Genomic DNA, 26,077 nt, shown 5'->3' on the forward strand with positions numbered 1-26,077 from the left:
TTATTGAAAAATGACATCTGTGCCCGGAACTCCGCTTTAATTTAGGTGAGTTCATTGGAGAAATAAGTCACATAGATAAATAATCAGATTTTTCCAAACCGCTTTTATTTGTATTATTGCTTGTAATTTACTTGCACATTAATATTGATTGTTTTTTCAAGTGTATATTGTAACTAACTTGGAATTTGCTTTGTTTTAGATAAGGATCGTGTTCTGTCAAATGGCACGGGCTCCATCACTGGAAAAGTCAGGAGACGGCGTACTGTCTACAGCCGATCCCATCTGGAATTGTTGCTTAAAACCTTTGAAACCAACCCCTATCCAGGCATCTCAGTGAGGGAGAAGCTGTCCCAACTCACAGGTGTACATGAATCCAGAATTCAGGTATGGAGCTCATATTTATATCCTCTTTAGTGCAAGTTCAGGGTGACTTTCTGTTTATGATAGTTTGGCAATCAGAATGATTGTTACAATGACAATATTTGTAGCTACTTAAATGTGCTACACCTTCTGTAAATTCAGCCGATTGGATAAGTTATACCATTTAGACAAAGTTTCTCTAAAGGCCCAATAAACAGCTGTCTCTTCACAGATGTAGCTTGTTATCAACTTAAAGGAAACCTGTGCTAAGCCAAATATGGAAGTTTCCATTCCAGACTTTTCTGAAAAATGTCTTTTGGCTGACATGCTACTCCACTGGCTTCAATATGTTAAGTCATTTACCCAGAATAAGTTGGTAGTTAATGATTTCAGACTATACTCTTGCATCCTTGATCTAGGTCAGTGACAGAGTTTTCTGTGTCAGAGGCTAGCATTTTCAGATGAAGGGGAATAATGGCAACTTCAATATTTTTTACAGTACTAGTTTCTGTTATGTCCACAGTGCTGATGTTTACTGCTGGGTAAAATAAAGTCACCAGTGCTGGAAGACTCTTCCGTGGACAAAGGCACATGCCACCATCCAATGACTAGTGCTACAGTTCTGTCTCACTATTGTATTAACCAAGAATTAGGCTGTCATGAGAATAATGAGAATAAAAACATGGGCTAGTGCTGTTGCATTTCCCAGATCTGTGGTAGTGCACATGCTCCATTGATTAAATAGTAAGTTTGACGTTTTATGATGTATGACAACAATCCATTAATATTGGTCTTTTATAAGTAATATGAACTTAGTAAAGGCTTTGACATAGGATTTATTTATTTATTCCCCTTACTTTTTGTCCCAGAGGCAAGAAAGGATGAGGTCATTCTACCTTCCAAAGCTATCCTATTGGAAAAACTGCCTCTTTACTTCTGCAAACTTTTAGATTTCCCCTCACTTCCTGTGCTGGTGAAAATGGTAACCATTTAGTCTTTCCAACAGTGACTCATCCAGCAGTAAAAATTTGAGAGATGTTCCAACCTTCCTCCACTTAATCCAAAACTAAAAAAAAAAAAGTTGTGTTCTTTCATTTTAAAGTAGAAGTCCACTCTAACACTAAAATCCCTCCATCTACAGACATCCACGATCCAACACTAACCTATCTAACCCTGTAAAAAGTTTCTTTTTAAGCCGATCCAACTCGATCCCACGCTGAGCTGTCAGTAGTAGCTTTGCTGTTGAGGCGGGTGCAGAGGACACATCCAACAAAGGAAGCCCCATAGTAAGTCTATGGGTGACGTCACTCCTCGTTCATTTTACAGCCGTTATTAGCCATGTCCTCTGCAGAGCTTCTGCCTAAGATTGAATCAGATTGGCTTAAAATAAAGTATGTATACTGAATTCTTCTTTAGAGGGCTAGATAGGTCTATGTTAGATCGTGGATGTCTAAAGATGCAGGGATTTTAGTTTTAGGGTGGACTTATCCTTTAACCACTTGCCCACCGCTCACATTGAGCGTACTGCGGCAAAGTGGCACGATCCGTCCAGCGACGTAGACCTACGTCGCTGGACTCCTCCCCCTGTAGGCGGCGCTCGCGCGCCGCCGGAGGCGCGCTCCCGCTGTTTTCATTCACAGCGGGAGTCGGGCCAGGGGAGGAGCAGCGGCGATCGCCGCTGCTCTACCCCGATCGTCGGGGAATCTTGTGTAAACAGAGCGGGCGGATCTCCTAAGTGACAGGGACTGACAGATCGGAGTGTTCAGCATAGCTGGACATCCGATCTGTCCCTGTCTCACAAAGTCACCCCCCCCCCCCCACACGTCAGTAAGCACCAGGCATACATTAACCCCTCCCTCTCCAATAAAATTATCCCCTTCACTGCCAGTGTCATTTTTACAGTAACAGTGCATATATATAGCACTGATTGCTGCAGTAATGTCACTGGTACCCCCAAAAGTGTCAAAAATGTCAGTCAAGGGTCCGATCTGTCCACCGCAATGTCGCAGTCCCGCAAAAAAAATCGCAGATCACCGCCATTACGCGTTAAAAAAAAACACCAAAAATGACAGAAATCTTTCCCTTAGTTAGTAAACGCAATAACTTTTGCGAAAACCAATCAAAATACGCTTATTGCGATTTTTTTTTTTTCACTAAACATAGGTAGCAGAAAACAAATTGGCCAAAAATTTAAAAAAAATTTGATTTTTACATTTTTTTTGGGGGGGGAATTTCATATAAAAAAAATGTTAAAAATGTTATTTTTTCAAAATAAACGCTATTTTTTTGTTTATAGCGCAAAAAGTAAAAATCACACAGGTGATCAAATACCACCAAAAGAAAGCTCTGTTTGTGGGAAAAAAAGGACGTAAATTTTGTATGGGTACGGCGTTGCACGACCGCGCAATTGTCAGTTAAAATCGCACAGCGCCGAATCGCAAAAAGTGGCCTGGACGTAAGACCGCAAAATACTCCGGTGGTTAAGTATGGACTGTGGGCTTTCCCCTAATAGCTATTAGCAATTCTCTACACATTGAAAATGTGCCTCATCACTGCTGATGCATTCTATGTTGAAGGAAGAAATAGACCATTTCTTTTCATATTTGTAGGTCTGGTTCCAGAACCGAAGAGCCAGAAAGAATAAGGAAATTAGTCCGGAAGAAGAGGATCGGCTACATGATATTGAAAGACCACAGTTTACTTAGATCTCCCAAAAAGGCCAAGTAGCCCAGCCAGAAAGAAAACTGTATGGGGTGGAATATACTGAGAAATATGAAGATACCTACAAGACCTGTGCCCTTCCTCTGCAGACACGGATCCACTTGCATATGAACAGTTTGGCAGGTCCCCAACCTTTCAGTTATATGTGGCCAAATTATTGTGAGGCAACAGGTGTTTTAGCACCATCCTGTTTTCGGAACTCCTGTGACATCATCCAGACACAGTTCCAGCCATATATGAAACCACAACAGTTTCCCAGCAGTAACCTGCCCGTGTCGAAAGCCCCCTGGAGACACAAAGTCCAGAGCACACATCCGCTTGTGCCTCAGCCTCTGAGCCTGGTACAAGTGCATATCAGGAATTCTCATTGCAAAACTTCCTAGATGAGTTTCAGCCATGCTGGACAGAAGCTTGTGTTAGTGATGACCTGCTTTTTTGATTTATTTCAGTACTGGACATTACATTTTAGCAATATATTGAGCAAGCAAATTGTTTAACCTACCTAAGGATCAGTTTGATGTGTTGCATATGATAGTTTCCTATGATTATAACATCATAGGTAAACTAGTTCTCAGTTTTAGTAATATATACCTTTTTTATTTGGATTTTTTTTTTAGTTTTTTTTTTTATTACTTAACTATTTCATATGTTACTAGCGCATTGACAATAAAAGCTTGTACATGAAACCTTCCATTCTACAAAATCGTTACAATCTGAAGCACTTAGATAATTTGATAATACAGTCATTAGACATATTAAATGGCAATTAAATTGCTAATTATTGACAAACAGTACACTTTACTACAAACCCTGCTTGTTAAAATAACTACTGCTGTGATATGTGTGCATTTCTGTATCCACTGTATATTGGATAAATAAATGTTATTTAATGATATATTATTCTGACTTTTGAGTATGATATTCACCATCAATTAGATTACATACAAACATATGATTAAGAGGTATCAAAGCGGAAAACATATGTTAATTAGCTCTAATGACTGGCAATCAATTAACTAAGTAGCTAGTAATGTCTCCAGATAATAAAAAGGTATTTCAATTCACATTACTTTGTGTATAGACTATTTTCTATAATGTTTAATAAAATATAGTTTTTTCTCCTAAACACTCATAATAGTGCCCATGAACTGATTATTTTCAGAGAAAGAAAAAAAAAAACACTTCTTGTGTTTATCACTATCCAGTTCTGGGTAATAAATGGCAGGTGTGTTGATGGCCTTTGCAAGGTTTTTCTCATAAAATATCTTTCCTTGAGTATATGCACATTTATTTTGGTCGAGCATCCATGTTTTTCCAGTTCGGGTCCAGAACAATATTTTTTAATTGTTTGCATATATGTAAAAATCCTAATTTTTGGCAATAAAATTACTTCTTAAACCCCCAGAACATTATATATTTTCTGATAGCAGAGGACATGTAGAATAAAAAGGTGATGGTTGCAATTTTAGTGCAAAACCACACTATATAATACCCATTTTTAGGTAAAATAAAATAGATGAGGTTGCATCAAGTAAATAGATACCAAATATTCCATGTCCTAATATTGCGTGCACCTGCGATATTGCCAAAAACAATGGTGTCCAAAAATCCCCATAGATGACAATTTAACCACTTTCCGACCGGCCGTTGTAAAAATACGGCCGCAAAGTGGTTGTATAGTTCTGAGACGCCGTTCCTGAACCTGAATCCATGCCACATCCGTGCTCATCCATCCCACATCTGTGCTCATCTGTGCCACATCAGTGCACATCCGTGCCACATCAAAGCTACCTCAGTGCTCATCCGTGCCACATCAATGCCACGTCAGTGCTCATCCATGCCATGTCAGTGCTCATCCATGCCACATCAGTGCACATCCGTGCCACATCAAAGCTGCGTCAGTGCTCATCTGTGCCACATCCATGCCACATCAGTGCTCATCCGTGCCACATCCATGCCATTTCAGTGCTCATCCGTGTCACGTCAGTGCTCATCCATGCCATGTCAGTGCTCATCCATGCCACATCAGTGCTCATCCGTGCCACATCCATGCCACGTCAGTGCTCACCCGTGCCACATCCATGCCACGTCCGTGCCACATCAATGCCACGTCAGTGCTCATCCATGCCACGTCAGTGCTCATCCGTGCCACACCCATGCCACTTCAGTGCTCATCCGTGCCACATCAGTGCTCATCCGTGCCACATCAAAGCTACGTCAGTGCTCATCTGTGCCACATCCATGCCACGTCAGTGCTCATCCGTGCCACATCCATGCCACGTCAGTGCTCATCCGTTCCACATCCATGCCACGTCAGTGCTCATCCGTGCCACATCAATGCCACATCCATGCCATGTCAGGGTGCTCATCTGTGCCTCATCCACGCCACGTATTCCCGGGCACCGGTAAATGCAGGAGAGGAAGGGGGCCGCCAGCGGGTTAGGTTTATTCAGAATATGCTGGCAATTTTGGTAAATGAACTAAAACTGCACTTGTTTTGACAGTGCATGCCAGCGTACCTCCTACTCTGTGTGTTGGGATGTCATTCTAATTGAAACACATGATTTATTGCAACACCTAGGTGTGAAGTCCGATTTTTCACGGACGTACTGCATAAACATTAAACAAAAATTGGTTGTCTGGGGACGGACGATAACAATTTTGGCGTTTGTCCCTCCGTTTTTTTTTCGTTGAAAATGTCGGCATCAGCTGCTGAAGGTTGTGTACACACTAGCCGAAAATCTGACGATTTCACCTCGGGCGGAAATTTTCGGCAGATTTTCTACTAGTGTGTACCCCACTTTAGGGGCCAAGCCCAACCCCTGAAAAACAACCTCACACCATAATCCTCCCTCCACCAAATGATTTGGACCACTGCACAAAGCACAAATGCGCTTCTGGAAGAATGGTTAAACATTCCCATAGATGCACTCCTAAACCTTGTGGACAGCCTTTCCAGAGGAGTTGAACCTGTTATAGATGCAAAGCTAACTCAATATTGAACCCTGCGGACTAAGGCCCCTTTCACACAGGCGCCTCCGTGCAACGGAGTCCACTTGCTCCGTAGGGGATCGCTCCTTTAAGCCCCTCTGAGCAGAGCAGATAGGGACACAGTCCTGCCCTCCTCTATGGGAAAATTGGATGGAAATGGATCGCCTGTCAGTTTTCATCTGATCCATTTCGCCAGATGGAAAATAGGACCACCATCTGTCTGGATTTTGCGAGCAGGATCTCTCATAGAGGAAATTGGAAGGTCCGATCAGGCCCGCCTGAAAAACTGACAGGCGGACCTGACTGGACGGCCCATGTGAAAGGGCCCTAAGACTGGGATGCAGTAAAGTTGATGTGCGTGTAAAGGCAGTCATCCCAATTCCTTTGGTAATGTAGTGTAAGTATGAGTTGGACATTAGACTGTGAGCTAGAAGAGACTTACCAACAGGCACAATGATCTGGCATGGAAGGCAATCCAAGGGGGATTGCCACTAAGGACATTTATGCTTGCCAAAAACTTGAGCAGATACAGGCACTGCCCCTTCATCCATGAGGAAACTGCTTTGCACATTTTCTGGGAGTGCCTCTTTGCTCAGAATCTGTTGAGGGCCCTGGAACCAGAACTCAGAAACTTTGTACCACAGACATCCATCACACACTTTGGCGTGCTGAGTGGACTTGTGAAAATTAGTCTGGTGCGCTAAATACTAGGTGTCATTCCCAAGTGAAATAACTTAGTGACAAAAAATAAATAAATAAGATGACAGTATACAAAATATCTATCAAATATTCATCAAAGTGAAAAATACATTCATAAATATGTGCTCCACATAAAATATTGTGCAAATTCCCCTAAGAAAATGTCCAAAACAAATTTCCAGTTCAAAGTCCAAAGCCTTGAGTGCAAAATAAACGTGCAAGAACTTGTTGCTGGATACAATTCAAACAGTGCTCCCGTGTTGATGTGACAATTCAATATCCCTCCACCTAGCAAGTTGGCTTCTTACCAGCAGATTTAAAATAAGGGCAAAAAGGCAGCCACCTCCAGAGAATAGACCCCTCATGATAGGAAACATATATACTCTCTTCCCACACCTCTCAAAAAGGGCTTCTTACCAGATGCTGAAAATTCTATAGCATATGATAATATTCTTATTGGTATTTCTTCCTCCCGTCACTCCTGGTCCCCTCTGGGGTAGTATATGCTGCAAATCTCCTCTGGTCTCACACTCCATCCGGTCCAAAAATACTCTCGATAAAATACTGTACCAGCTGCTGCACTTGCCCTCCTGCAGAATATCTACATGAATGGATCCTCACAGACAGTGAGACAATTCCATCATTAGTCCAGGAATAGATCTAGAGTTCCTCTGCATGCAGTCTGCTGAGTGGACTGTTCTGTGAGAAATTTACACAGGAGCACATTGGTGGCGTCTGGTCAATGAAGTGTTGCTTTAACCGGTTGCCGACCACCGCAAGTACATATACTGCGGCGGTCAGCCCCGGCCAGGCAAAGTGACGTACCGGTACACCAATAGCGGGCGGGCGCGCACCGCCAGCGGCGCGCGCCTGCCTCGGCTCGTTCACAGACACCTCCGTGCGTGTGACTGGTGGACCCGATGTCCGCCGGTCACTCGCGATCGTCCGCTGTGAAGGGAGAAAGGCAGACGGCTAGTGTAAACAAAGCCACCTGTCACTCTCCCCTGTGTAAAAGCACTGATCTAACGGTCCTGCTATGTAGGACCGTTGATCTGTGCTGTTACACACACAGCCACATCCCTGCACAGTTAGAAGCACGCCCCTAGGGACACTCTTAACCCCTCCCTCTCCAATAAAGTTAACCCCTTCCCTGCCAGTGTCATTTTTACAGTAACAGTGCATATGTATAGCACTGATTACTGTAGTAATGTCACTTGTAACCCCAAAAGTGTCAAAAATGTCAGTCAAGGGTCCGATCTGTCCGCCCCAATGTCGCAGTCCCGCAAAAAAATCGCAAATCGCCGCCATTACTCGTTAAAAAAAAAACAACAAAAATGACTAAAATCTTTCCCTTAGTTAGTAAACGCAACAACTTTTGCGCAAACCAATCAAAATACGCTTATTGTGATTTTTTTTTTTTACCAAACATAGGTAGCAGAAAACAAATTGGCCAAAAATTTAAAAAAATGTAGATTTTTACATTTTGGGGGGGGGGGGGGGGATTTCATATAAAAAAAATTTGAAAAATATTGTTATTTTTGCAAAATTGTCGCTCTTTTTTTGATTATAGCGCATGATCAAAAAATCGCACAGGTGATCAAATACCACCAAAAGAAAGCTCTATTTGTGGGAAAAAAGGACGTCAAATTCGTTTAGGAACATCGTCGCACGTGTCCGTTAAAGTCACGCAGTGCCGAATCGCAAAATACCCCCTGGTCAGGAAGGGGGTAAAATCTTCCGGGGCTTAAAGCGGAGTTCCGGGCACAGAAAACATATTTCAGTGAACATACCCCCGGGACAGTCAGGGCTAGTATATTCCACAATGGCTAGCCTCTGATCTGTCCCGGTTCACACTTACCTGCAAGATGAAATACTCACTTATAAAATTTCTTCCACAGCGTTGCCATCTCTCTTGTGGGCAGCTGAAGCCGACGCGGTCCTCTTCTGCGTCTTCTTCCGCGTCCTCTTCTCCCAGAATGCGCCTGCACCGGCCCCTCTTGTCACTTCCGTTGCGGCGCCGCATTCCTCCACAGCTTCTGGGCAAGCAGGGGAATGCGGCGTCGCCCCGGAAATGACGAGCGGGGCCGGTGCCGTCGCATTGATTCCTGGGAGCGATGACGTTCAGCTCCCAGGAATCAACGCAAGACAGGAAGTGACGGCGGAGCCGCGGCGCTGAGGGAGGAAGTACACTGAGGTGAGTATTTTCGATCTTCAATTACAAGGTGAGTAAAAAAAAAAAAAAAAAACCTAATTATCCAATTCCTTTTCAGGTGAAGGAGAACTAGCGGACGGGCACAAAAAAAAAAAAGATTGATTTTGTGCCCGGAACTCCGCTTTAAGTGGTTAATATGTAGCTTTATTTGGCAATACATTTTTCAAATGTGGCTGCAAATAGGCACGCAGAGTTGCAGAAATGAACGATAGACAAACTTTTCAAAGATTTTCATAGACCGTATCATAGGGACTCACTGTTTTACCTTGAAGGAAATTTCCCCTCATTTCATGTCCTGAGGGACACCAGTCACACGGACAGTCACCTAACCCAACAGGGACACAGACACAATAAAAAATGACAGAGGTTCCAACCCTTCCTTGACCTACTGAAAAAATATTTATATTTCACATTGACAGAGTGGTTAGCACTTCGCCTAGCTAGCACTTGGGTTATTAGTTCAAATCCCAACCACAGCACTACCTGCCTAGAGTTTGCATGTTTCCTCCAACACTCCAAAGACATGCTGGTAGGTTAATTAGCCCTAGTATGTGCATGTATGAATGTGAATTAGGGACCATAGATTGTAAGTTCCTTGAGGGCAGGGACTGATGTGAATGTACAGTGTAAATGGAAAGTGCAGAAATTAACAGCACTCTATAAGTACCAGTAATAAATACACTTCTGTTTTTGGAAATTTTGCCTCACTTTCTGTGCTGTCTGATGCCTTTCAAATAGAAAATAAAGGAAAAACTAACTCTGGAGTACGTTTTTGCATTCAGGTGAACAAGCAGATCCAGGTTCATGTTAGTGGAGATCAGTGAAACTGTGTTTCTTATTCTCTGTTTACAGCACATGGGAGATATCATGGGTTAATGTCTTCTCAAGTAAGTCCAATGTATATTGTAACCCAGAGGCACAGTAATGAAGCTAAATTTAAAAAAGTGAAAGTTAAATAAAGTAATAAAAAATACATACACACATACCATACATCTACTGTACTGTAAGTGTTTGTAAAGTCAAAAAAAGGAGGAGGGAGATTCGGACATTAAATGAAGCACACTGCTAAAAGGTGATGAAAAATCAATGTATAATATCATGTTTAATAATACATATACGTACATTGGGACTTTGTTGGTATTCCCTCTGGTTTATCAACTACATTGTGTGTCTTTTTTTTCAAATGACAAGGCTAAATACCTTTTCTCACACCGCAGCTGTGTGGTCACATGATCCCTCTTCGCTCTCCTTCCCCAATTTAAAGCCTCGTACACACGATCAGATTATCAGAATGGTGTTCATCTGTTTTTTGTTGCACGCTAGTCTCAGATCGAAAGTGAACAAGTTACTTTCATATGAAAATTCTCGTACGACAGATCACAATTTCAGAAGTGATGTCATGTGTTAAATTGTTTTGTATGTATTCTTTCATTTCCAAGCATGCCTAGTCTTGCTCTTACGATTTTTTTCTGCCGAAAACTTTACAGATTAAACGAAAATGGGACGTTGTGTTCACATACGATAAAAATTTTATAGCCTGCACATCCAGTATTTGTCGTCCATAAATTCATAATCGGCTGTTGAAAGCACCATACTAACGATCCGAAAATATAGGAAGAACAGGTATATCAGCTGTGCTATCTAGGAGAATAAAACGAAATCATTTACCACTTGCCGATCAGCCGCCGTACATATTCCCACAAAACTACGTCAGGACCGCGAGTGGGTGCTCCCATTCGCCACAGGGGAACCGGATCTGCAGGTCCGGCAGCCTCGATTGCTGCCGTACACCCGCAATCGCTCCCCGTGGAGACAGAACGGCGGTCTGCTGTTGTAAACACAGCAGAACGCTGTTCTGTCAGCAATGAACACAGGGCTCCTGTGTTCCTCCTATTTAGGAACTCAAGTCCCTGTATTCATTCCTTAAGCCCAACCCCCACACAGTTAGAAAGCAGCCCCTAGGGACACATTAAACCCTTTGATCTTCCCTGGTGTTAACCCCTTTCCTTCTGGTGTCAATATTACAGTAACAGTGCATATTTTTAGCACTGATTACTGTGGTAATGTCACTGGTCCCCCCAAAATTGTCACAAATGTCAGTTAAGTGTCCAATCTGTCTGCTGCAATGTCGTGGTCCCACTAAAAATCTCTAATTGCCGCCATTACTAGTATAAAATAAATAAAATTACATAAATATTTTCCCTAGTTTGTAGACGTGATAACTTTTGTGCAAACCAATCAATATACGCTTACTGGGATTTTTTTTTTACCAAAAATATGTGGAAGAATACAAATTGGCGTAAATTGATGAAAACAATTTGATTTTTAAATTTTTTTTTATAGCAGAAAGTAAAAAAATATTGTTCTTTTTTGTTTATAGCGCATAAAATAAAAATCGCACAGGTGATCAAAAACCACCAAAAGAAAACTCTATTTGTGGGAAACATCAATTTTATTTGGGTAGAGCATCGCATAATCGCGCAATTGTCAGTTAAAGTAACGCAGTGCCGAATCGCAAAAAATGGCCTGGTGATGAAGAGGGAAAACCTTCCGGTCCAGAAGTGATTAAACACCCTGGCAGTATTTAACTTGTCCCAGCCCATTGCTTTTATTGGGGTTGTACACCCCATTAACACTCACCATACCATATTACCATACCTAATTATTAAAATAAACACACATTAAAGGTTGTGGCCCCTTTATTGGTTTTAAGTAAATTATAATTATAAAATAAACTTTGACTTTTATTACCAAATAGAACTCCTGTTAACAAATAAAATATAACTAAAAGGTAAATTTTTTTTTTAGTTTTGGATAAAATGGAGAGGTGTTTGAACACTTATTCGATTTTTATTGTTGTCTGTGCCCCAGTTAAAGCAGATTTCTGGCCACAAAATCGACATAATCGATTTTGGGCCATCCGCTTGCTTTTGGTCACCTGAAAAATTAATGGATAGTTACGATTTTTTTTTGTGTACTTACCTTGTTATTGAAGAAAAATATACTCACCTTTCTTCCACTTCCTCCCTCTGCGGCTGTGGCCCGCGCCGTCACTTCCTCTTTGCATCGATTCCTGGGAGCTGAACGTCATCGCTCCCAGGAATCAATGCGCCTGCACCGGCCCCGCTTGTCACTTCCGGTGTGGGCGCCTCATTCCCTGCTAAACAGCTTCTGGGCGTGCCCAGAAGCTGTGGAGGGATGGCGCGCCCCCCCCCCGGAAGTGACGAGCGGGGCCGGTGCAGGCGCATTCTGGGAGAAGAGGACACGGAAGAGGACGCAGAAGAGGACGCGCTGGCTTCAGCTGCCCACATCCGAGATGGCAGTGCTGGAGAAGAAATTTTCAAGGTAAGTATTTCTTCTAAAAGGTAAGTGCGACCTGGGACACATCAGAGGCTATCCATTGTGGAATATACTAGCCCTGACTGTCCAGGGGTATTTTTATTGAAAATACTTTTTCGTGGCCGGAACTCCGCTTTAAGGAGATTTATCCTCTCTATTTGTCCTGTTTACCATTATCATTGAAAGTAAAAGTAAAAGAAAATCCCAGTAAAGTAATAGAGGGGAAATCTTCCATTGGGGGCACTAGTTCTGGTGACCCGGGGGTCCCCAAGGAATTCCTCTAATTAGCAGGGATTTCCTCTCACTTCCTGTTTGGCTATGGGGCAGGAAGTCAAAGGAAATCTCTCAAATGGGACACAGATGGTGAAAAAAATCTAACAGAGGCTAAAACCCTCCCTTGCTCTGTCCAAAATCTCAAAAAAGTTTTGCCTATAGTTCCACTTTAACAGTCCAACATGCTTAGTCACCAAGGCTTAGGCAGTAATATCCTACACCAACCAAACTACAGTTTACCAATCACCATCTACCCAAAAAGTGGGTGACATTACCCCATAAAGATTAATCACGTTAAAGGAAAATAGAGCAAAGGGAAGGGTGGGCAGTGGAGAAGGTCAGAAGATTCATAAGGCAGACTAAGGACTGAGAATCCAGAGGTGAGTCCAGATGACAAACCTGAGGTAACTGCTGACACCAACCAGCTAGGATGTGAAAACTATTTCCAAAGCAGGACATGGGGACAAGCTAACTGGGAGTTTTGGGCTTCTGGGGGCCCAAATAGCGTACAGGTATGAGTACTTTACAAAGCTGAACATTTTTTTATGATCTGCTGGGGCCTCTATTGCATAGGCTATTTTCTGGAAAAGGTGAACTTAGCATTTTCTTTTTGTAGATTATTTTTATTGAATTTTGAAGGTAAAAGACAAATTACAATACAGAGCCTTTGGGCATTCCCCGGCTCGGAAAGTACAAAAACATCAAACAAATACTCTAATAATAGATGGACTTTATTATAAAGAGGTCAGAAACCAACTCTTAAAACCAACATCGCTGCCCGTTCTCGCTTGATGAATAATACATCTATAGGGTACATATTTACATTGTAGGTAAGGTTGAAAAAAGACAATAGTCCATTCAATTCAAACTGTGTAGGTGTACGTGTGTCAGTGTCTATAATCATTTCCCATATTTAATTTCCCATATCCCTGTATGTTGTGTTCCTAAAGATGCATGTCCAAGAGTCTTTTAAAAATATCAATAATCCCCGCTGACACCACCGCTGACAGTGCATAGTTTATTTAAAACTGGTTCTCCTCCAATCTCATTGTGTGGCCCCGTGTCCTCTTACACTTCCTGAGACTGAAGTTTTTTTCCTACGCTGGGATCATTATTGAAGTGTTTGTAAATCGCTATGTCCCCTCTCAACCGTCTCTTCTCCAGTGAGAATAAATTTGGTGCTTGTAGTTGTTCCTCGTAATTGAGGTCCTCCAAGGCTATTTCACGTGCAACAGAAAAGCATTTATACAATGTTAAAACTAAGGGGGCTGTGTGTACCAGGCCTGAGATTTTAAATCTAGTAAAACAGTGACAATAATATGAAACAAATAGAGCAAGGGCTTAATGATAGTCCATGTTTTTGTAAAATTTAGCTGGGTATCCACTTGAGCGGTATGTGGGTTTGCATAGGGGAATAGCGGCATTGACCAATGCCTTTCAGAAATTTAAGGAGGGCATCTCTGATTGCTTTCATTTTAAAATGACGGACTTTTGCACATTGAATACTGGAACTACAAACCAATGAGGGCTTTGGTTGCTCAGCGGTGTGCTAAGGTGCTTACGAGACCCAACAGACAGACTGAAACAGTCAAGGGAATTGGGACCATTGTCAGGGAGGTTATAAACTGGATGACCATAATAATTGCAATTTGGGACAGGTGAACTGAGCCTTTAAAGTGGTTCTATAGCCTTAAGGTTTTTCACCTTAATGCATTCTATGTGTAAAAGTGCAGCAGCTCCCACCACTATCTCATTGGACAGATTGATAGCAGGGGGAGCGATTGGCTCCTGCTGTTGTCAATCAAACTCAGTGACGCTGGAACGGGGGGGGGGGGCAATGGACGCAGCAGCGGGACTCAGGAGCGAGCGCACATGGTTGCCCCTAGGAAAATCGGCTTTCCCTGGGGGCACCTGTGTAACGCTCCTGCGTTTTACGTATGATGTGGATTTTCAGCTGCAGAAATATTCCACTTCAGTAGTCATGTAGAGAAACGCTGAGACACCATTCCCAACTCTCAATGACTCATCATGTGTGGATGATCTCAATTCAGCAAGTAAATACACACACTCAATAAGATGTTTCCTAGAGTGACTTATGTATATAGTAACACAGTGATGATAGGCTGAAGAGACAGGTTGGGTAGAGATGGTAGATGACAGACACTTGAAAGGAAATCATCTTGAAAGTAAGATAGTAGCAGATGGGATGCAGATAGGTTTAGCAATCATGTATGGTAGCAGATGACAGAGTAGCAGGTGGACATACAAGAGAGATCAACCCAGTGCAAGAACAGGTGGTAGTAGGCTCAAGAGCTAGCAATCTTAGATAATGCAGATGTAGTAATAGTCCTTAGTATGCAGAGCTAGATAGTGTAAGCTTTAGTATAAAGGTTATAGAGGTTTCCCCTGTGGGGTACTTATCACTAATAGCAATGTAGCAGAGGAGAGGTTCGGCAAGAGCGGATGATCCGGTAGCGGGATACAGGGATCAGCGCAGCGTGGTTCCGACAGCGAGGTATGCTTGCAAGCACGAGAGCATCAAGGCACAAAGCAGTTTGAACGAACACACGTGAGTGAGAGCCGGCGATCTAAATAGCCATCCAGTCCGGCGCTCAGTGATGACAGCATCAGTCTTAAAGGTGTATGCGCACCTTACCAAAAGAGAATGGTGGGGCGCATACACTTATGAAAGAGTAATTAGGGTACCCAAAGGTACCAGAACATTACAACCTGATGAAGAGGAAGGGCCTGAAGAGCCGGCAGGGGACCCCAGAAGAAGAGGATGGGCTAAATCATTACACAAAGCAGGTAAGTATAGGCATGTTTGTTATTTTTAGTAAAAAAAAAAAAGCAAAAAACCTGAAGCTTTACAACCACTTTAAGTATTAATCAGCCTGGTGTACCATGATCATCTTTATCTGGTGATAGCAAATATTAAATATCAGCAGGATACTGTGATTGAAAAGGTTTTTTTCTATAGCTGCTTTTATTTCCTTATTTTGTACACTGTAGATGATTGGATTTAACACTGGTGTCACCAATGTATATAGAATAGACACAACCCTGTCCTGCTCTGGGAAGTAACTGGAAGGAGGACGTAAGTGCATGAACAGTATTGGTACATAGAAGAGGAAGACCACAGTAAGGTGGGAGGCACAAGTAAAAAAAACTTTTTGCTTTTGTCTTGTGGATTTTATATTCAAGATGTTCCAAAGGATAAAAAGATAAGATACAAGTATGAACCCAAAGGTGTTTCCAACAACTGCTACAGCTACAATGTACTCTAAGACCTCACTAAACCAAATATCTGCACAAGCCAAATGAAGTAATGGTGGCATCTCACAGAAATAATGACTGATTTGGTTGGATTTGCAGAAAGGCAATCTAAAAGTATACAATGTAAGATATACAGAAACAGCAAAGCTCACAATCCAACATCCAACAACCAGATGAAGACACAGTTTTTGATCCATGATCATATGGTATTGTAAAGGTTTACAGACGGCATTTCGTCTGTCAAAAGCCATAATAGCCAAGATTATACATTCAGCAACAGCTAGAGCTGAGTGAAAGTGCATCTGGATTGCACATCCCAAGAAGGAAATGCTTCTGTCTGACGACAACATTTTGGGCACCACAGTTGTAGAATAACAAATGTCAATATCAGCAAGATTAGCCAGAAAAAAGTACATGGGCGTCTGAAGTTGGTGGTTATTCTTTACCATAATGATCAGTAAAAGATTTCCTAATGACGTCACCATGTACATCAAAAAAAGCAACAAGGAGAAGACGGCGTTCAGACTGTAGACTGTAGAAAGTCCAAGAAGAATGAATTTTCCTACATTTGTAGGGTTTGAGTTTTCCAACATAACATACAATGCCATTTTTAGCTATGGCGATTTTTGATGAAGAAAATTCTCTCATTCCTAAAAGCTTTGGTATTTGTATGGCATTCATTTGAACTATAGTAATACTAACATTTCTATCAAACAGGCTCCAGTACAATATAGAAATGTAGCAATAAGATACAAGATATTATGCTTCTAATTCCTAGCTTTCCCTAAAAAGGACCACTGTGGAGTTTTAGGTGACGCATGCAAGCCTCCCCTGTAAAGAAAGCCTACTTTGCAGAGTTCATATATTGTTTGTGATTTGCATATAACCCTTCATTTTTCCCTAAAGCTTTTTTTTTTCATTTCACAATGAGTTCCCAAAGGGTTTTTTTGCTTAATTTCACCATGAGATTTGTTCAAAGGTTTTCAGATTCCCAGTCCAATTAGAGTTAGCAGATCTTCAATAAGTAACTTTAAACTTCTTTAAAAAAAAGTGTTCTATATTTTATTATATACTATTAGCGATGTGCACAACAGAAACATTTCAAATTCATTTGTTAGGTTAATTTTGAAAAAATAGGTAAATGAACCCCACATCTGCGCAAATATGGAATAAACAAATAAAATACAATGATGAGAACTGCACGTTGTAAAGCAAAGGTTTAGCAACGAACAAACCAAAAAAATTAATTAACCGTGCTCTCAATAAATATTTGTTTCCAACGAATTGGACATTGCTGTCCACAAATATGTGTATTATCTATTAAAGTGCCAAGTGAAATAAAGTGCTTAAAATAAAGTGCTCTGTGGGACTGTACTTTATGCTTTATATTGGATTTGTGGGACTTTTTAAGCACTTTATTTCACTTGGCACTTTAATAGATAATACACATATTTGAGGACACTAATGGGGGAGGTTCTGAAGACGTCATACGCATTGACGAAACGCGCGTAAGGTTGAACGCACGCTGCTTACATCACGGGTGCCTGAGTGGAACGCAAGCCGGTATTCACCGCTCTCCACTCAAGGCACCATTTCGGCTGGCGGTTTTTTACTTTTTCATGTACTGGTTACCTATCAATTATATTAAAAAACAATTTTTATGGTGATACATTATCTGGATCTTTTTTTATCCTTCATACCCTGACTGAACCCCATGGATCGAGGTTATCCAGGAGAGGGAAATCCCGAATACTGTGGTACTACAAAGCCCAGCAGTGTCTACTCTGGCCCTGGTGGCCAAACAAACGTTTACAGGTCTTAATACCATAAGGTATATAAGACCCACATCATCTGGTGAGTGTTTTCTTCTATTATCCCCCACGGTGACACCAAAAAGTACCAGCACTGGATCATTGGAGGATTCAACACAGAGCACCTGCACCTTTTTTCCCCTATCTGCACTCAAGATTTACCTGCATATTTTGCACCTAAGTCACATATGAACTACTATTTATGAACTTTTTTACCTGTATATTTGCACTTGAGTCACATATGAACTATTATTTATGAACTTTTATTGCAAACATTTTTTTCACCTGTTTGATTTAATCACTTTAATTACAGCTCCTTCCATCACCTTTATAATTTTAAAATTGCATTATAATATATCTAATTATCCAACCTTGTATACCTATATTGTGTTATCTACCCTAAGCATTATTATAAGGTTATTTGTTATTCATCAAACAGTGTGTATACACATACATATTCATCTTTGCACAATACTTAATTAAGGTATTAGCACAAAGCACTTTATTAAGGTTTACTGCACCATATATATTCTAAGTGTGATGTGATGGGTAGGTGCGCTAAAACAATATCCAAAAATAATATCCAAAAATAATAAAGTTACACTTGGATATATGTGGGAGGTGTTCTGTGTTATGAACAACTTAATTGTGACAAAATGGAAAACATAAGAAAAGTGCTCAACAACACAACAATATGTCCAAAGCATAAATCTTCTAAATGTCCATAAATGATGAATCAATCAAGTGCTCAAACAAATTGGAATAAAGCAAAAATCTTCAGCTTCAGTGTAGTGAACACCCACCACCAGGTGAAATTCCTCCTTACCAGACGGAAAAGTAAGATGTGCACAACTTAGCATATGTGTAGATCACTGCAACCGTGCATGCTGCCAAAATCCATGTGAACCACCCAGAATGGTCCCTTACCGGATAAATGAACAGAATACGCCTGTAGATATACTCCGAGTCCCTTTCCACTTCCTCCGTATGTATCTCTACACGGGAGTGCCTTTACAATCAGCTGATGGAAAGCGTTGTAGTTCCAAAAGTACCCACTGCTTGCTCCCCCACTCTGAACCTAAATCTAGGCAGGTGTATGACCAATAGGCCAACACCCTCCAGGCGTGGGGTGTAGAAAATAAGCCGCAATAGTGTGATACCTTCTAAAACCAATTTATTTGCGCAGTAATACACTTACAGTTTAAGCAGTTCAATCGAGCATATAGTGTTGTTCCAGAATTTCTAAAGGTGAGCTCAGGTCCGGCTGCAGCGCGGGTCCTGAGCGGTCGTTCATGACGGTAACGCCTCCTCTCTGACGCATTTCTTCCTGGGTTAAATGGCTGAATGAACCACACACCCCCAGCTCTCACGTGTTCTATTGATGTGATCCCACCACCAGGCTCCACCTCTACGCGTTAGGCCACTATCACACGTTGCTTCATCTGGAGGAAACATGTGACCAGGAAGGAAGCTGTGGAGTTGGCCTATTGGGTGTTGGCCTATTGGTCATACACCTGCCTAGCTTTAGGTTCAGAGTGGAGGAGCAAGCAGTGGGTACTTTTGGAACTACAACGCTTTCCATCAGCTGATTGTAAAGGCACTCCCGTGTAGAGATACATACGGAGGAAGTGGAAAGGGACTCGGAGTATATCTACAGGCGTATTCTGTTCATTTATCCGGTAAGGGACCATTCTGGGTGGTTCACATGGATTTTGGCAGCATGCACGGTTGCAGTGATCTACACATATGCTAAGTTGTGCACATCTTACTTTTCCGTCTGGTAAGGAGGAATTTCACCTGGTGGTGGGTGTTCACTACACTGAAGCTGAAGATTTTTGCTTTATTCCAATTTGTTTGAGCACTTGATTGATTCATCATTTATGGACATTTAGAAGATTTATGCTTTGGACATATTGTTGTGTTGTTGAGCACTTTTCTTATGTTTTCCATTTTGTCACAATTAAGTTGTTCATAACACCGAACACCTCCCACATATATCCAAGTGTAACTTTATTATTTTTGGATATTATTTTTGGATATTGTTTTAGCGCACCTACCCATCACATCACTATTATATTTATTCTATTCAGGCACTGAATACAGGTTGCGGCTTTAACTCACCACTATCAGCGCACCCTCACTTATACATTTATATATATTCTAAGGCCTACCAACCTCACACGTTTTTTAACCTTTTTTTGAATTGACAAGCAATTGTCCAGCAGTGGTTCACCTGAAGCAAGCGCTATAGTTGGCCCCAATTTATTGTGGTCTTACTCTACATATGTCTGTATACTATGTTACTGTGGCCACTCATGGGACAATGAAGCAAATTCAATAACTATTTTGCCATTGATTTTACGTGACTGTCTATTTAGGCCATTTGCTCTTTTAATGGTGGCATATAACTTTAGATGGCAATTGTATTGTGAGCTTGATTTACTAAAACTGGAGAGTGCAAAATCTGGTGCAGGGTGCAGCTCTGCATAGAAACCAATTAGCTTTCAGGGTTTTTTTTTTTTTTTTTTGTCAAAGCTTAATTGAAAAAACTGAAGTTAGAAGCTGATTGGCTACCATGTACAGTACAGGTGCACCAGATTTTGCAATCTCCAGTTTGAGTAAATCTACCCCTGTGTGTTAAGCAATCTCTTGTAATTATAACGTAGCATCAGCAGACAGTGGTTGTTAAATGCGTTTGAAGCTGCTTTTATCTGATGCTGCAATTTATATGTATGATCAATGACTGGTCTTTTACTTAGGGGTCTATTAATCAATGTTTTCACCTGATTCACACAACTTTCTCTGAAGATTACATTGGAAAAATATGAATATCTTGGGTGAAATGTGTGTGAATCTTGGGCAAAAAGATTGGTGAATAGACCTCTTCGAACAGTAGGGATCAACTTTCTTGATACAGGGGCAGGGCCGGCCCTACCATGGGTCCTGCTGGGTCCATTGGTCCCAGGCGGCAGTTTAAAGGGGCAGCAAATTGCCGACCACATTTCTTTCTAGCAGTTGTGTGCAAAGTCGCTGTTATCAGTACACATCACACCGGAGGTGCCCCCTTTTTATTGTCCGGCTGTGCGGGTTAGGGACACCAAAAGGAAAGGGAAGCTCTGCGTCTTCCCCCATCCAGGTGGGCAGATGGTGCATCCCAGTGGGGGGGGGGGCACAAAGCAGCTTCAGCAGCTGGGCTGTCTCTGAAGCCCGCAGCCGCCCAATCAGCCTCTTTGCGGCCGCCCATTCAATTCATGGAATGGTTGGGGGGTGGAGACTAAAAGCTTAGCTGACTAGTGAAGACTGAAGAAGGAAAGGCTGGAGGAGATCCCATCTCCTGATCTCGGCATAGGTGTCACTATTGCCAGTGCCAGACACCACAGAGCCGGAGACAACTCACAGGCATGCATACCCTAATCATCTAATGCACGTTACATAATTGCCCACAGCAGACAGTGACTGTCCCGCTACAGCTCCCAAACTCTTTTTTTTCTATCTGCCCTAGAAGTCTAAGAAAAGTCAATTTGGATAGGTAAGCTGGCAGTTTTACATCAGGACTAATCAGGAGGATTTGTTTGCAGGGAGATGAGACTGATTCAGCTAATATGAAGGATCGGAAGAGCAGGGGAGTGTGCGTGTGGGGGAGTCGGCCCGGCCGAGTCTGGAGCTTTGTTTACAACTAACAGACATCTCTGGAGCCGCCACATATCACTATATTAACACCCCCCCCCTACACACTTTGTGTATGTCCAGATAATGTGAACACACTTTATGACCATTCCATTTAACCCTCTGTTATCCAAACTCTGTTTTATCAAAGTCTAAATTCCCCACATTAACTAAATACTCAATACAAGTTAACCATCTTTAATGAGCAGAGCACAGTGTTCACAGTTATTTACATGGTAGTGCAGTTTTATGAACACTGAATATTTAGAGAAAATCTGTTGTTTTGCATTTACACAGTTTAGCTTTATTTGCACACGAGTGCAGAAGTTGTTTTATATGTATCACATGTAGGGCAGCCCATACATTTCAATGGGCTGCCCTACTCATGAGCAACATGGAAAATAAGTCCCTTCCCCATCCCTCACCAGCACTGCCACTGATCCCACTGTAATATACCGCCCTAGCCTGTCCGTATACCGCCCTAGCCTGTCTGTATACCGCCCTAGCCTGTCTGTATACCGCCCTAGTCTGTCCGTATACCGCCATAGCCTTTCCGTATACCTCCCTAGCCTGTCCGTATACCGCCCTAGCCTTTCCATATACTGCCCTAGCCTGTCCGTATACCACTCTAGTCCGCCTATATACTACCCTAGCCTGCCTATATACTACCATAGCCTGTCCGTATACTACCCTAGCTTGCCCCTATACTACTGTAGCCTGTTGCATGTAAATCTGACTTCCTGAATAATTAGAAAAAGATCATACGAACAAAAAAAACAAAAAAAAAAGCATAAAAAGAAAGTGGAATGGACAGCACAGAAGAAAAAAAAAAGAAAGTGTTAAATAGATAAATAGACCAATCTATTTTTTTTAATTCATTTATTTATTTAAACTAATTTATTTATTTTACTGAATTATTTATTTAAAGTGACAGACTAAAATACAGAACCATTCATTTTCATTTACCCTAATGCATAGTAAATCCACAAATTCTCAAGATGCCCATATATAGCAGAGAGCACTATGATTTCTCCATTTCTGTTTTTATGGCATATTCAATAAATATCGTGAGTAAGAGGCGGAGGACTAATGATTCAGGGGTGCTACCAGTGGAAATGTTCCATTATCATCCAGTATCATCTTAAGTGGAGGACATTAAGGCTTATTTGACTCTGTGGTGGGGTCAGATATTGGAGGTGAGCAGGAATTTTGCCTGAAGGTGGTAAGCGCTGAACACATTGGATACAAGCATTTTATGTCACTATATTTGCACTACAGTGGAATTCTGTGAATGGGAATTTGACATATATAATTTTTTTTTATCACATATATGATTTAGCACTAGTTTTATTTTGTTATCTACATGTTTTTCCAGTAATTGACAGTGCTCCACTTATATGTTGCACTTTTTTTAGCTCCTGCATAGCAGCAAACTACCTTGCTCTCCGTCAGACCTCGGGTCACAGCAGCAGGGTAGGGCTGAGGGAACTAAAAGAAACTTCTTCTTGAGTTCATATGGCACTGCTGGGCGAATCTTCCCCCATTCTGCATAGCCAATGCTCTGCATGAGGCCTGGTGAGTGCTTGGCAAGGGGATGCTGGGGAGAGAGGATTTTTGTGCTAGGGGTAATTTCTGTGCAGGGGAGTAGGGATTTCTGTGCTGGGTGATAGGGATTTTTCTTCAGAGATGAGGAGGGGTTTTCTTGGCACAGTTTTTTACTTTACTGAGGGGGTGAGAAGGGTTTTTTTGGGGGGATGGGGAATTTTGGTTAGTAGGGGATTAGTGGGAGTTTATTGGGGGGGGGGTGGATTTGCTAATGCAGATGGGCTTTCTTGGGGGGAGTTTAGTGATGTGGTGGATGAGAAAAGGTTTTCATGAAGAGGAAGAGTTTGCTTGGGAAACAAAGGATGTATGCTGGGGCTAGAATTTTTTACTTGGGAAGGTAAGGGGCGTGGTTTTGCTAGGGGTGGGGAATTTGTACTTGGTGGGAGGAATACATAATTCTGACCCCTGTACTTTACACATTCATGATCCCTGTATTCCGTACATTATATACTCCTACCCCTGAACTCTGTACATTATATACTACTTACCCCTGTGCTTTGTGAATTACATACTCCTGACCTCTACACTCTGTACTTTTTCACATACTGCTGAACCCTTTACTTGTGCATCATGTGCTACTGACCTCTGCCTCCTGTGGGGTTTATTTACTAAAGACAAATAGGCTGTTCCCTTTGCAAGTGAAGTTGCACTTTACAGGAAAATTTGCTTCAGAGCTTGGTGACTGAGGTGAAGCTCTGCTGACTTCCGTCATCAAATCATGTGCTTACATTCCTTTACCAATAGCAGCAGCCTCCCACGTTGTCTACATTCCAGCCAATAAAAATGTAATGTGCACAGTTGTCCTGCGCACTGTTATCCAATAGGCTTAAATAGGATGTACTTGTTTTATATTAACATCCTCACATTCAGGTCTATAGGATGTTAGTGCACAGCCGAAGGAAATCCATGCTACTTTTACACCAGTTGGGATGTTGACAATGCAGGAAGCCACCACTGTTGAAGGATGTAAGCAAATACCTATGGAAGGGATAGTTTGACTTAAGCTGGCCATACATGGCTTGAAATTTGTCTGGTTCAGCAGGGAGCAGATAACTTTCAATCCATGTATGGGCACTGAGATTGTACAGAAGTCAATCTACCGATCGACCTCTGTACAACCGCTGTTTTGGATTTTCCCTGCTCAATCAGCACTGCGGGCTATAGCCTGCAACTTTGATCAGTGTATTTGGATAGTGGAGAAGTCTCTCCACTGTCAGAATACAATAGCTCAGCGGGGAGGAATCAAGTCAGTTTTTTTCTGTTCAACCTGCTGGTTGAACAAAAAAAATGGACTAATCTGAGGGCTGCCTTAGTGTAGCTAGAGGGATAGGGAGGAGGCGGGGTAAAGGGAGGGGGGGGGGGGTCACATTTTCTGACTTATCCCTAATTAAAAATACATATTTGATAAGTTGGGCCAACCAAATTGTAGGATCATAGAAAATGTAGGAATAAGAAGTGAAAAATAACTACATATCACTCGCAAGAAAATCATATTGCTACTAATTGGAGCTAAAATAATTAAACGCCTAGAGCAGACAAGTATCCCTCCAGGAAGGATCCCAAGAGGCCTACCAACATATCGTAATAGAGTAAATAAAAAAAAAAATGTTTTCCCAAACTGCTGAGCCATAAAGTTTGCATCAATGTAAATAAAACACAATTAAATATTTTTTAATATCAATATACTAAAAACTTGGGTAACCAAAATCCATATGTAATGCTGGGACCCATTGTTACAGAATATACATATGCATTGCATAGATCCTAAATGTGATTGATGATAAAATGTTTCATTCCATTGATCGTAGCAAATGTTGTGTCACACCTATAATCGTATATTATCTTATAGCAGGCTTTCTCACCTTTAAAAAAATATATATATTTAAAATTTTGAGGGTGTAAACAGCTGGATGGATGTGGGATGAATAACCTCACCTATGCTAAGTAAAGGCTGGTCACAAAACACATTTGATGTAGCTAAGGCTGTTTCCTGTGTGGTATCTGCATAGATGTTCTAACTTCACACCTAGGGCCAGATTTAGACCTTGGGGGGCTCGCATACACAGATTTGGTTTACATTCTCAGTGACAGTCTCACATTTTTAAAATGCATGACACAACAGGATTCTGAGGTCATGCATGCACATGTACACCTGCAGTCATAGGCCACCTATATTAAGAGCATAAGCACTCTATGGGGATGATTTACTTAACCTCCCTGGCGGTGATCCCGAGCGTGACTCGGGGGTTAATTTTTTCTATCAGGAGCGGTAACCCCAAGTCACGCTCGGGGTAGTATTGCAGAGTGCCAGCGGAGCCCCCTTGGCTCCCCGAGTAATGCACTTACCTTGTCCCGGCGATCCAGCGATGATACACTGTAATCTGAGAGGATTACACTGTATCACCAAAGATTACCTCAGATCTGGCAGTACAGTGCCCCGTCTGACATTATACTTGTGATTTTTGCCCAAAAATATATATATTATGGCATCAAAAAAGCGCCAGTCTAAAGCGCTTTTGGACCAGCTGAGTGACAGCGACAGCGACCCGGAGGTGCTCGCGGAAGTGAGCGATAGCGAGTCATGGGGTGATTTGTCATCTGACACTGACATTGACACGGATCTGGCAAGTGACAACGGCGATGACCCTGCACCTGACCTGAGCGATGTGCGCACTTGGTGCGCTATTGATTGCGATGCAGACCAGGTAGCGCCCCCAAGATTCCCGTTCACCGGATCACCCGGGATGAAGGTAGATGTCGAGCGTGACAACCCTCTGGCATACCTGCAATTATTCCTCACTGAGGAGGTAATTGAAATAATTGTCATGGAGACGAATCGCTACCAAGAGCAGCAATCCGCTACGCTGCATGCCAGGCTTTCCAGAAGAAGAAAGTGGGAACCAGTGACAAAAGAGGACATGTGGCTGTTTCTGGGACTCCTCTTTCTTCAGGGGTTGGTGGGGAAACCGTTCCAGAAATGGTACTGGACCACCAACAGGTTACTGGCCACTCCGTTCTTTGGCACCGTGATGTCTGAGTATCGCTTCTCCCTGATTATGAAGTATTTCCACTTCACAAACAATGAGGAGTTTGATGAGGCCACGCATCCTGCGCCCAAACTGAA

Source organism: Pelophylax lessonae (assembly GCF_965119305.1).
Source record: "Pelophylax lessonae genome assembly, chromosome: 9".
In the NCBI taxonomy this organism is placed as follows: domain Eukaryota; kingdom Metazoa; phylum Chordata; class Amphibia; order Anura; family Ranidae; genus Pelophylax; species Pelophylax lessonae.